Here is a 15,003-nt window from a genome sequence, read left to right as displayed (position 1 = left end):
TGAGGGTAGGAAGTGGACAGTATGATGTCCAGATGACCCGAGAGGAGGAGAAGGTATCAAAATTGACATTGATGTCAAAATGAAGCCAAGTTACTACTGAACCTTCAATTTGTTTCACAGCGTCTAAAGTAGCCATGTCACAAAGCACTGCTACATATGCTTCCTACATTTTTCAAGTAACTTAAGCCAGCATTTAGCATCTGAAGACAAAGTGGCTTTTGTGCACAATCAATACATGCAATCTTCTAGTATTAACAGAAAGCTGCTGATTAATGTCTAATGGAGTGCTTGTGGTAATGGGTAGACATTTTTGAGTAATTTACCTTTTTTTTACTCTTTTTGAGTTATAGACCTTCCATACCAGCAAGGTCCTGTCAGAAGGAACAGTACTATGTGCAAAGCAAGTCTGTTATAAATGTTTTAAGCAAATGGAATGGCATCCAGCAGCATTATGGAGGTCTGTGGGGAACACTGTCAGTCAGAACCTGGAACCTTTGTCCTATGACTCTTTGTCCATAAAAGGTACTGAACCCTCTTTTTTTCATTGGTTCCAGTTGACACTTACTCTTTAAAGATTACGATTATATCACTTTTTATTCTTTTTTTATGTATAAATCCAAGGTATGGTCAGTGCCATACCTTGTTATACCTAAATGCGGTCTCTGGCTACCGATAGCAAATTAAGCTAGCTTCACTATTAAATGGATATCAGTTAAGTAGCTAGTTTGCCACCGGTAAGCTTTCAGCACTCTATTACATATTGACCTTTAAGAAGATGCATTGAATGGAATAAACAGTGTGACAATGAATAAAGAAATGCTTAGCTTATGGTGGATGAAGCAGATATCCACATAGCTTCCAATTTCATCCAAGCGTTTTGGAAAGCGTATCAGAATTTTAATTTGTAGCATTGATTTTCAAGACTGTTCTCCCCAGGAGCCAACAGCAACCACCAGAGGCAACACGTGGAAGGATCTCAGTTAAACTGACTAAATGTCCCATATTTAGCATAGTTCTCCCCAGTTAGAGTAGTTCGTACATGCTTTGTGTATTGTATCATTGTTGAACTGTCCTATTGACATGGCTGTATGATGTGGTTACTCCATAGAACCTATTCTTGCGATGTAAGATGATAAGCTGAGCTGACACTTTTGGTTTTGGAGATACTCAATTGAACATATTTTTGAGTAAGTGAAAAAAAATAGGGCCTACCAACTAGTGTTGTGAAAAAATTATGGGTTGCAAAAGGGGTCATCTACTGAGAAAACCTGTTTAATCTGGAAAAGCTGAGGGCAGTGAAAAAAAAACAAAAAACATCAAAATCACCATAGGGCTCAAGGAGTTAATAAATAATTTTATTAAACTCCTGTTGATGTTGCATAAATGTGAGAACTGTCAACATAGTTTATTCCTTAATGAATTTATATTTTCATTAATTATATTTAATCATTATTATTTGTAATTTTAATTATTACATTTCCAAATTTCTTGGATATTCTCGACAACTGTAATTTTATGAGACTGATTTCTAATGGTATGCTTTTGCAGTTCCACCTACATAAGTGTTGCCCAGTGTGAGAATATAAAAGTATATTTCCTAAAGAAGTGGTGCCCAATGTAAGACTATTTTAGGACTTACGGAGTTTAAGGAGTTATTTCCCGTATAATACTTACTGTTATGATCACTGCAGAATTACATATTGCATTAGTATAATAACTTTCATTCTTTACTCTGTAATTTTAATTCAAAACATAGTCTTCATAAAGAAAATGTGTTATAAAGGTGTTTTATCGGTTCTATCTTTCAAAAGTAGCACAGTCCTTTATAGAATACGTCCCTTAATGTCAAATTAGATTGCTTACAAAGAATGTGGACATGACAAATTACATTGCCATGCTCAAACTTGGACCTTATATAGGTGTTCCTTTTGTATGAGCATCATGGCTGTTGAGCTTTCAGAAGATTATTTACTCGGATAAGCAAGCTGTGAAATTTCAGCAAGTAAATTTCTGTAACAGTAGCGGAATGATTGATGCGCTCTTATAAATCCACTTTGTGAACAACTAGAGCTAGAAAAAAAAAAAGAGAAATTAATCAATATTCACGTTGTTTACAAGGCCTAATAATGAAATCATTTCAAGAGGCTGCTCTAGGGTTTGATCATGTGGATCACATACTTTTCTTTTTTTCAGCTGAATGCAAAGCATGGTTTAAAATAGTAAATATTGTCCTTGCATATTTTCTGGGCTACGTACTATTACACAACATTTTTTTCATGGATATTTCAGAAGTTTAGGAATAAGGTATAGGAAATACAGTATAGGTTCAAAATGATAACGAATGCAATTATGTTATAATGCAGTAATGACTGCAATAAATGTTAATCATAAAGTAACATTCATACATGCTAATTTGACTGTTCACAACATTTAGCCTGTGTGCTGTGCCATTTCTTATATTTTTTCCTGCTCGAGATATTGTGAAACAAACTGGGTCCACAGGAAAAAATGTATAACGTCAGCACTATGCATCCAAAATGTAAAAAAAAAAAAAAAAAGTTAAATATAATTGGATGCAACTGTGCTGCCTGATCCTACTTACAGTAACCTCATCTTAGCTCTCTCATAACCTTTTCCCTAATGCTCTTCAAAATAGCTCAACAGGAGTCGAAAACACAGCTGTCAACTAAAGTTACACAGTTATGCTTTCAATACATTTATATGGCAACTGTGTTGAATGGTGAAGGCCATGTTGCGCAGTCTGTATGGTGGCTGACTGAGACCATATTGGCATATTGATTCCATTCATATATATTCAGAGTTTTTTTTCCCCAGTCTCAAGATAAACTAAACAAGGGAGTTGCTTAGTTGCTGCTTTCTTTAAAAAAATGAATGAATCCAGGTATGTATCTTTTGAATTTTCAAAGATGTGTCTGGCTCACAAGGACTTTGAAAGTGTGATCATTCTACCTGGACCACCTGAGAGAAACAAAAGGTTTGGAACTCATCAATAATTGAGATACTGTAGCTAAGTAGATACATTTATATATGTATCACTTTGACAATGGTCATCATGTCATAGAAATGAGTGTCATTACCAGGGCATAATACCTGTCATGAAGTATCATGTCCATTCATAACTATGACATACCATTGTCATGACACAATCTACAGTTTGTGTTATGATGCAACTGACATAAAAATTGCATAGAAGGCTCACTATGACAGGAGTGTTATACCACTGATTGACCATGACATTTGAAAATGACAATGTCAATAATGAAATGAAAGCAATGTCACTATGTGCCCGCCTTTCAAGTAGAGATACTTCATGCAAAAACACCTTATCATAAATTTTATCAAATAAGGATTAGTTTTATGTAATTCATAAGTGGTTCTTCATACATGTGGTAATCATTATTCACAAAAACATTTAAGATAGACAAAAACAAGTTCTATTGGCACATCCCCTTCTGCTCATGCAGTCATAAGGTTATATCTGCAATCAGATCAGAAACCTGTATTGTAAACAAAGTAGCCATTCAGTGAACATTTAATTCCTGCCTAGGTTTGCCAGAAAGCACACACTAATATACAAAAATAGCAAGAAAGAAGGAAAGGAAGAAAAAGCAGGCAGAAAAAATGAACAATTTTCTCAAAGATTTCTATGTTAACAATAAATGTGAGGGGTGATTTGAAAAGAGAGTAGATCGTTAGATAATTTCTCGCTAATGTGAACTACATTGTAATGTTAACTTTTTAGCTAGCTAAGTTAGCAGGCTAGCTAATGTTATGTAGGGCTCGATAGTAGGGCTGGAATAGCAAATACCCTGACCTTGTTTTTCTTTCTTTTTTTTTTACCTTGTTTAAACTTAATTTAATGAGACTGTTAAAACAAACTAACAAAAAATTAGTCTTAATTTAAAATATAGTCACTTGCCATCCTGCGAAGATAGTTTCAAATCAAATTTGTGAAAGGCCTATACATGTGACTTTACCTGACTTTCTCCAACTCTCTCCAACTGCTATACCTGTTCATGCCATGAAAACTGAGAAAAAAAGTCAATTTTCACAGAAAATTAATTATGCAAGGACATCTCAGACTTTTGAAAAACAATAGGTTTTCATCCCCAAAACTTTTACTGGGGACCTTGGTGTCTCAATGACTCAATACAGAACTGACATATTGTTTTATGGACTTCAAAAACCTTCATAAATATCAGTCTTGTCAAAATAGTACACACATCCCATGGGTGGCCTAGTCTCTTGGTCCAAAAAATCACAAGCAGACATTGAAATTTAATTGGAATCCACAACAGTATTTGCCACAAAGGTAATACTTTTTTTCAAAAAATATATTTGTTTGCATCTGTTGTAAGTATTAACAAGACATTGCAACTGATTTGATGTTATATAAGGGATCTTTCCATATACCTACTGCATACACAGAATCACAAAGGGAAGACAAGCCCACACCCAAATGTTAACTGTATATTTAAAGTAGTTCATTGCCAACATTTTGGCCTACCTCTCCTCCAGCCTTGTCCTTGATGAATTTGACTTTCTGTGTCAATGAAAAAAAACTGAATTGTTTTGTCACCTTCATAAGATGTGTGATCCATGTGCCAGAGGTGGCAATGGAAAAATTGAGAGCAAATCAAGGTAGCTACTCCATGCTTGATAAAACACAGGCATATACACTTTGTTTTCACTCCTCTTATTTGGAGTCTCAGTGTACAGTTAGGGATGCCAATGTCATTAGCATGATGCTCACAAAACCGCTGACGAGCAATATTCAAATCAGAATGGTTGTTGAATTATTAACACAGCTGCAAAGGCACCATAAAATAATGAAATGGTCCATGGTTCACGTTTCAGATGCATGGCTATAATTTTGATTAATAAGAAAAAAGAATGTTCCAACCAGCTTAATAATGGACACAAGCACATAATATGTATAAGCGGTTGTATCTATTGTACAGTGCCCTGGAAGAGAGCTTTTTCATGTGGTGCTCTAGAAACACAGACAAAGCCACCAAAAACAAACCTCAAATATAGTTTTCATACACTTTTGCTAAAATCAGATTGTTTATCAGATTAATAACATGTGAGGTTAGACTAATGTTTCAAGGAACCGTGCCAGTATTATTCCAGCTCTTTGTTGCTGTGTAGTTTTCAGTCGGGTGTGTGCTGGAAATTTTTTTTTGTATTTTGTAAAGGGGTATTTTCTCTTATGATCATAAAATAGGCTGTTAAAATGAGAAAAAAACTGGACTACCACTGACCCCTTTTGCATAAAACCCAATTTGAAAGCCTCCCAGTGAATTATTGTGCACAGGTCTGAAATATGATTAATTTGAGTTTAACCATACACAAGCCTGGGGCTTAACATTTCTTTTGCTGTGGGCGTTTGAGGCATGTGGAGTGTGTTCAGAAAGACAGAGAATAAAACATGCCACTGCAAGGGCAATGCTCCTTTGATCGTTTTTCTTTCTTTTTTTTCAAAGGGACCTTGTTTGAAATAGTTTGTTAAAAGTGTGTTCGAACAAGAGTTTGCTACTTCAACAGAACAAAGAATCTGGAAAGATGATTTAGGACATTGGTCAGAAGTTTTGAATTCTTTGAGAAAAATGGAAATCTCTCACATTATTTTGTTTCATATTTTGTAGTCCTGTCAATAAATAATCACTGCAACATATAAGTGGAGACCATTTTTTTTTGCTGTCAGGCTTACCTAATATCTGTGGAGGCAAGATAAGTCCTAGTGCTGTAGGTGCACTGTCTGAAAGACATTTTGAATTTATGCATATGATATGGGGTATATTGATATAAAATTATAACATTGAGGTGTGGGGGTAAAATAGCACTAGACAGTGCTCTTTGTCCACAACATAACAACTTTTTCTGTGTGCAGTGCCTCATATGTATAGGTTGGGATGAATTCATCTGGACAGATTATGTATTGATGCTCATTTGCTGTGTAACATACCTGATGAGCTCATCCTGACCTGCATATGAAACAATATGAATTCATGACAATGTGTTTTTACACAATGTATCGCTATTTGACATGCAGGTTGGCGCACAGTGACATAGCTTTAAATTAATTATTGACGTAGTTATTTTGAAATTATGTGGCAAATCAGTATTATGACACTCCTGCCATAGTAAGCCTTCCATGCAGGTTGTGATATCAGTTGTGTCGTAACACAAACTGCAGATTGTGTCATAACAACAGTATGTCATTTTTATGAATGGACATGACACTTCATAAATTTCCTCTGGACATTTTTATAACACTGTCTAATTCAAAATATACAAATAGGAACTATTTATATGGACAACAAGAAAAGCATTTCATTATGACTGCATTCGTTGGACTGGTGTTTGCATCATTCAACCAGAGAATGTTCTGGTGCACTGTAAATGTGATATTTCGCCTTCCTTTTTAAATTGCATGAGGAGCGTTTTCTGCCATTGTGACTCAAAGTCTGACTCAAAGGCCATGACTCTTTGTCACTAACAAATCCACATAAATTATAAATGCATTGCATGAATGGACTTAAAATCAGCTGGGGCTTGTCAAACGTTCCACTTCCAGCAGACGGTAGCAATAACCAAATGGAAGTCTATTGTCGGCTTCACTTTTTGTAGCATGTTATTCAAAAAAGCTGATTATTAATGTGAAATAGTTTCTTTAGGAAATGAATGCCGAACAGCACATCTCAGTATTATCCTGCAGCCTGACAGGACCTGCAGGATATTCCACATCACAAATCAACCCTCAACAGACCTTTAAACTACTTCATTCAGGTGTGGGATGATTGCAAGAATTTATCTGGTTCAAAGAGAGGAGTCCTGCACTTTCCCGTTCCTGAAAACGTTCCTGCTGAATGTTGGCAATTTGCAGGTGATCTAGGGCTATGATAAGAGCGACACAAAGTGTCTTCAGCATCTCTTGGACAGAGCCCCCAAGCTGCTGAGGCTAATCTGAACAGAAAGAGATTTCGTGATAGCCGCATGTCCCTGATTGCTCTGAGAGGCCCCCCAAGGGATGGCTCCCCTGAGCCGATTTCCCCTGATTTGATAACCGTAGACCGGTCACTGGACACCATTCAATTTCCAGTTGTTTCCACATCAACTCCAGCATCAATATACAGTACTGAGATTTTTTTTTTCCTCCTGAAATATTCCATCCAACTCTCTGTATTATTTTATATAACCGATTGTATTTAATGCAGGAAACCATGCACTGATGTTAAATCTAAAAATTCAGATTTTGAAGTTCACATTACAGTATAACTTAACCTAGAACCAGAAAACAATACCGTACTGGTGGTTTCCATATATAACCATGAAGCACATCCATAAAGCATGTTTTGCCAATCCAATGTCATCTTGGATTCAGTAAAATAAATCCAAGATGACATTTTGAATTCCAAGATGCAGAGATGGCCCCTACCCTGCATGGGTCCTCCTTTGATGTACTCCTACATATTCACATCCTTGTCTTAGTTTGACAATCATTGTGGGGACAAGGCTGTTGTTACAGTTCTTCAGCAGAGGTGCTGCACTGTCAATAGCGAATTGAATTATGCAGCTGTGAAGGCACTCTACTCAGTTGTTCAATCAGCATAGTAATAAACACCACTGCTATGGAAACTAAATGCCACTGCCATGGAAACTCACCCAGCTAATTAGCAAAACAACAGAAATTGAAATTGCACTGATCTCATCAAAAACACAGAATACAACCCGCTAAACAACAGTGCAATAAATGAAGCAATGCACTGTCTAACATAAACAGAATAGTTGCTTTAGTAAACTATTCTGTTTATGTTGACCAGTACTTCACTCCTCAACTGATGAAAAACAGGATATATAAAAACACAAACTGTTTCCAGTTCCCTGTTTTTCACTGTAATTATTTCATTCTAATAGTATCATTCATGATATTAGTACAGATCCATAAAGTTTAAAAACTGTAAAATATACTTGTGGGGCAACAATGTGGAACAACAATTTCAGCCATTATTTCAATTTGATGAGTTACCATTAGCACGCTGGATAAGTTGTGCCAGTGGTTCCCAACCATCTAAAGGAAGAGCTGGACTCCAATCTGGAGCTGGTGTGAACATATGGATGGTTTGCCATGCTGCTTATGTGCACAATGAATGAGGCATAGGTCAGGCTTAAGACAGCAGCAGAGTGAATAAACATTTGAAATATTCTGCCTTGGCAGCAGTAAATCAATTATTAAATAATGTTTCTTGAACTCAGGATCACTTTTCCATCTTTGACATCACCTTCTGAAGGAAACTAGATATGGTGAAGGACAAATGCACATTTATTGTGATAGCATGTATCAGACCTCTTCTAGTACTCAAAATGTATTGATAACTTTCACACTCAACCTAGTTGAATGTATCACCAGTTTGTATGCATCATGTTACTTTCATCACTTTCTATTTGTATAATTAAATATTAAATATTCTGCATGCGTTTTTGAAAGGGCTTTGAAAATCAGTCCTTGTTTCAAATTTCGAGTGGAAGAGGTATCGTTTACATTTTCAGGAGCTGGTGTAATGTGAACTTGATACTATGTCAAAGAACACAGCATGCACATCTATGAGCTAGCTCTCCTCTTTCATGAAAAGATAATTACAAAAATGATTGAATTATTTCATCATCAGACATTACTGAAAGAAGGGCACTGGACATAAAATAAAAAAATCGAGAAGAACACAGGAACATTAGGCATTGCATCATTGTCAGTGTAGTGTTACGCCCGACGATTTGGAACTGTATCCTGACAGTGCTAACTGAGGTGGCAGCCCCATGGGTGGTACATAATTGGCTGCACCAAAGAGTCCTATTCAGCATGGTTCTTCCCATACCACCAAGCGGAAGACCTCCTGTGGTGACCTCAGTGCCTGCAGTCTGCTGTGGTTAAAAGAAACACCAGCTAGCAGGACGCACATTGGAAGGCGCGCACGTTCCTATTCTGTGCTCTCTCAAATTGACGGGGGAGGTTTCAGTGACCGGATGGGGCTATAAATATAATCGGGCATTGCTTGACTGAATAAAAAACAAACAACCAGAAAACAGAGTACATAAAAAAGAAACACAAGCTCCAAGACATTGTTATATCCTTTCTTTGTAAGAGGTATTTCATACTCCATACAGGGTTTTGTGCGCTTGCAGCCCTGCAAACAAAAACAAAAAGTAAAATTAATTGAGGGGAAAAAAAAGTTTTTTTTTTTTTTTTTTTATTTTTTTTTTTTACCAGCAGTAGTTACTACCCTATAAGGAGCAATGGGGAGATTGTGTTTATTGATATTTTATTCAGTCTATGATTCAGTGTCTGGGAGCCCACACTCACATCCGGTGGGGTTTTCCCCCCTGTTGACTTGGCAGCCATTTTAACTGCAGCTCCATCACACATATTATAACACAGTTCTTTTTCATCTGTACACACCTGTCGTTATGAACACATTAGCATTCTGCAGGTACTTTATGGGTAACTCAAGTTCTGCTGGCACATAGCATATGTAGTTACAGAGCACATAGGGGAAGCCATAGCAGAACGCCAACTCAACAATCCTAATCAGACAGAGAATATTTTCCTTCCTGTTTTTGGCTTGAGCTTATATGTTCTGGTGTGTTTTTGAATTTGCTACGTACAGTAACGTCACCTGATGGAGTCACAATAAGAGGTTGATTATTTCCTTTGTGTTAGACATCAGTCCTCAGTGATATAATCATGTCTCATTAGGATGTTGCACAGTGTGCATGGCATCATTCTCTCCAGCTGTCACTTACCCCTGTAGACGGTACATATTCACATAGTAGTCATGAAGAAATAGACTGCACTCAAGTTTTCACCTTCTCTCTGTTGGCTACTGTCCGGAGCTTGGGCTCTTGACTATCTCAAGCAGTTTGTTCAAGTACTGCCTCAAATTATGTAAATTTGTTTAAGGGAAAAATCTGCATGTGAAATTATTACAATAGTTGTTAATTATCTATAGTGAGTGCCATAATGTTCGGGACAATTACATATTTTTGTTTATCGATTTTGCTCTGTACTCCACAATTTTAGATTTGTAATAAAATAATTCACGTGCACATTGTCAGCTTTCATTTAAGGGCGTTTTTATACATTTTCACCATGTAGAAATTACAGCACTTTTTATAATATTCCCCCCATTTCAGGGCTTCATAACTTTTGGGACTTATGGCATGACAGGTGTTTCTGATTAGTCAGGTGTGTTCAATTGCTTCCTTAATGCAATGAAAGTCTAGGAAGCCAGTATGAGGACTGTGTAACAATGAGTTTATTTTATAATTAGAATGAACAGTAAGCAAACAATGAAAAATTGCTGTGGTTTTTTGCCAGATGAAGGTATAACAAATGTACTTCCAGAATTAACCACTGATCAAGTGCCACAAAATTGCACAGAGCAGAAACTTATTTTCATTTGGGATGCAACACAAAATAAGAGTGGTCAACCACAGGCAAGCTTCATTTCAACAATCCGACTGCCTCCGGTGTCTTTTCGTGCTAGGCTATTAAACCTCACAAACACGTGTGCAGTAGAAACAAGAAAAGGTAGAGTGGAAACCGTTAAAAGGTCCAATTTCCCAACAGTCCACCCTCTTCAACTCTCCTATCTCCAACTCTCTCACTGTATCCTCTTCAGTACCCAAATAACCAACATTCTGCAAGACTGCCATTCCAGAAATGCTTACAGGAACACAGAAGGCTTTTATAGTTTCCTCTCTTCAAAATAATACAATTCCCCTTTCTTCAATAAATAAACACATGGATAAATTGCCTGAAGAACAGCTATTGTTGTGTGTGGTAGAGAAAGAAAACCAAAGGACAAATATATTTACTTTACCTTGAGAAGGAAAGAAAACAGCAGTGTCTTTAAGAACACAGAACAGTGTTTTTGATATGATAATCCCTATATGTTGTTTGTTGGGGCATTGTGCTGCTATTATTTATGAGGTAGCTTGGTTGGAAAGAAAAACAAAACACAATGAGTGTTTGTGTATGTGCACTTTCAATAGTTAAGTTGCAATTTACATTGCAATTACATTACAACTTTTTCTATACTCATAGCACCGTTTCTCATTGCACCATTTACTTGAGTGCAAGGAATGCACAAGAACATCTCTCTCAAAACACATTCTTGACAAATGTTCATATAATTAAGCAATTATTTAAATAAATTTGAATAATGTATCCACCAAAGCAATCTTGTCATTGAGCATATCAATTGTATAAAATTGATATAATTTGGAAGGCACAGTCTTCTAGTCAAACAAACTCACAAGTATTTTGCCTCCAATGCCTGTTGCTCTTGGATCTCCTCTTTGCTGTCTCAAGTTCTCTTCTTTAAACAATTTCCTCCCACAGTATAGCTTACCCTCTAACCTGGCAGTCCAGGTGGACAGAGGGAAAAACTATAAGGGACAACAAAAAATGGCGAAGGCAAGGGGGACAATACACAAAATTCTTCAGATGTCTGCCAGGTAGACTGTGAAATCTTGCTGTCAAGTTCGAACAGAGTGCTTTTGCATCCTGACAGTCTCAAAATTGGAACTCTCTAAAGGAATCAATTAGGTGTTTGAACATACGCTGGGAAGGTGGTGTGTCTTCAGTGTGGGCCGTGCTTAGATTGCAGAAGACGTAGTGAAGCAGTGATGCGCATCATATAGAACCCACATTCTGGCTAAGGTGATCACAGCCCTGAGTCACCATCAAGACCACTGTCCTAGAGGGCCACTTAAGATGATGGATGTCAAGGTCATCATTGCAGACTCATTACGGTGGTTATGTCCTGTAAATAAAGTGTGTAAGGGTCATGCACAGAATGAATATTAAGCACAGGTGTTTGCCTAACAAGCCTGGGGAGGATGAGGTTTAAAATCATCCTTCATTTTATCAATGATGGAATATACAGAATCCGTTTGGATTTTTCATTTTGGAGGGCCATACACAGTTCGGCAACAAGTTCGGTTTTATTTAGGTGTTGCAATGAATATCTCCTGTGTGTGTGTGTGTGTGTGTGTGTGTTGGCATAGCAACTGATGCACTCTAAGTAATTGTCTACATTTATGAAACAGACTTGTCAATAGAATTATATTTCTGTATGTTTCTTTAGAAGTCTTTCCCTCAAAGGCAATTGGCAGAAGGTAATCCAGTTATTGAATCCAATTTATATTTCTTTTATTGTCTATTTGATTCTTTCTAGAACTGAACATTTTTGTATGGTTATATAATAGCTGCTATCAAAGGCCAGCAGAGTTATACCAATCAAAATCTAACACTGTTACAGAAGTATGCAGTCAATCACCCTTACAATGGCAAGCAACATCTATTTTTAATCCACAAGGTTACAATAAAGTAGTCCCAATGGATAAATCACAGTAATGTATTGGTTTTACAGGAGCAGCAGTAATGGCATATACATTGACATTAGGGAAATTATGACACCTTAGACTTAACACAAAATGCATGGAGTAGCATTAAATTGAGCTAGAGCTCCTATTGAGATGAGTATCTTGGCAGACAACAACCTCATTTCCAAAGCTTTCCCTGATCGCCACCTGCTAGATACAATGATACCCTTAACATGCCTACTCTATTCAATATAGACAGTTTACATAACCAATTAAGTTTCACCAAATATAAAAACTTTAATGGTTTCCATGAAATATTCTGGTAAGGTTAACTAATCTTTGCTGTAAAAATTCACTGTTTGAATAATAATTTCATTTAGAATGTTTTTCATTGATGCTTCAGCAGGCATAATGTGTATTATTTTTTCAAGGTGTTTTATTAAATTTTTGAAATTACATTTTTGACTCAAGAAAAAAAAAACTGCTGGCACACATATTAACTTCAAACTCTGGACAGTAATAAATGTAGATAAAAGTCATTCTGTGTCACATATATAGGGTAGTGGCATAAAATTAAATGTGACATATAATAGTCTATAGGACACAGCATTGTTAAATTTATCCAGACTTGCATGCAAGCACAATTTAAAATTGAGAATAATGATGCACTGCCTGGTCATTCCATCAATCTTGGGGCCCATTGAAAGAATAATAATAAAAAGAATTTGTATTGCAACAGTACCGTAAAGTGTGTTTGTGTGTGTGTGTGTTTGCGTGTGTGTGTGTGGCATGCAGTTGCCCTCTCAGGCCTTTGTCTCATTATAGTTTGAATTCCTTGGAGACAGGCATCGAATCACTTGACTTATGTTTGACTTACACTATTGAATCTTCAAACACAGCTCATCTGTTTCTCACTGCATGCTCATCCATTAGCAGGAAGAAATGGGTATTTGCATAGATCTGATGCACAGATACATATTTATTGTATTATTACTGATGTGTCCTAAAGGAATTTTTCATAAATGGATGTAATATACATATAAAGATAACTCCTGGTCATTTGCATTCCTCTGAAAATGAAAAGATTTTTGATCTTGTTTAGTCACTGTTCAGTGAAATTTAATCTTCACAACATGCTTAACAGAACTGTCTGGATTTTACTTTCAATTGGCAGAGACTCAAAACAAATGTTGAATATACATATGCAGATAAATGCAGTTTAAATAAAAAGTCATGAAAATGAAAAGATTGAGCTATATTAAATATCAACTTTCAATTTGTTTAAAAAAATATGCATAATTAGAACCTTGGGAAAATGTCAGGTTGGTATTTCACATGTACTTCAGCCCTCTGCCTCCAATGGGGTGAAATGAGGAACTCAGTCTGTATCCACACTTGATATATTAATGATTTATAATGTGTATGTCCTTATTTCCATTCTGCTGCTTATGAATATCATAGAATCAATAATGGTATCTGTAATTGTAAATATCTGGAGATACAATGAGCTCCATAATGTTTGGGACAAAGAAGTATTCTTTCTTGATTTGGCTGTGTACTCCACATTTTTTTATTTGTTATCCATTTATATAAAATCTCTGTTCACTGTATATATGTGTACTTTGTAAATGTATTTTCTGACAATCAGTGGTGAATATGAGGGTATATAGGCCCTTCCCACATCATTTGTCTAGACTCTGAAGAAGATGCTCCTTGCATTGAAACATCCGTCTAAATGATGTGCTCCTGTTCTAGTTTATTAATAAAGTTGTATACATGAAACTATATATTGAATGCTCTATGTACTGAATACATTTTTTTAATTAATTTTTTTTTTTGCTCTGATGCTTCAGAGAAGGTTCCTTGGTAAGGAAATTCTTCATGGATCAAGAACTTTGTGTTTCAATTGTAATGTGGCAGGTCAGACAGGAATTCCAATTGATTTCACTGCAGACTTGTCACATGCTGCTCTTAACAAAGCCATTACGCGTTGGCATCATGTTAAACTTTAAAATCAGTTGAGACAGGTAATTACAAGAAGCAAGTCTGCAGTTGATACTATATACAGTTAAATAGAAAAGTATTGGGACGGTGACACAATTTTTATTGTTTTGGCTCAGTACTCCAGTACAGTGGATTTGAAAGAAAATAATATAATATTTAATATGAGGTTGTGCCAACTGTGAACTTTAATTTGGGGACATTTACTTGCATAGCAGGTCATGTGTAGGAATTACATCCTGTTCTATACATAGAGCATAGTCCCCCTTTTTAGGGGAGCAAAAGGGGAGTAATGGAAGAAATTAATATAATCTGAAATAAAGGTTTCATATTTAGTACATGGTTTAAAATCCATTGCATTTGATGACTGGCTGAAGTCTGCCAGCCTTAGACATTCTCAGACTCTGAGTATCTTCCTTTGTGATACTCTGCCAGACCTGTACTGTAGCCATCTTCAGCTCATGTTTGTTTCAAGGATGTTTTGCCTTCAGTCTTGTCTTCAGAAAGTGAAACGCATGTTCAGTTGGATTCAGGGCAGGTTATTGAGGCCGGTTATTGTTAAAGGACACTACAGTTTTTAATGTACTCCAACCT

The sequence above is a fragment of the Anguilla rostrata genome, chromosome 4 (assembly GCF_018555375.3).
Source record: "Anguilla rostrata isolate EN2019 chromosome 4, ASM1855537v3, whole genome shotgun sequence".
Lineage (NCBI taxonomy): Eukaryota > Metazoa > Chordata > Actinopteri > Anguilliformes > Anguillidae > Anguilla > Anguilla rostrata.
The sequence above is the reverse complement of the archived record's forward strand: the minus strand, read 5'-3'. Positions refer to the sequence as shown.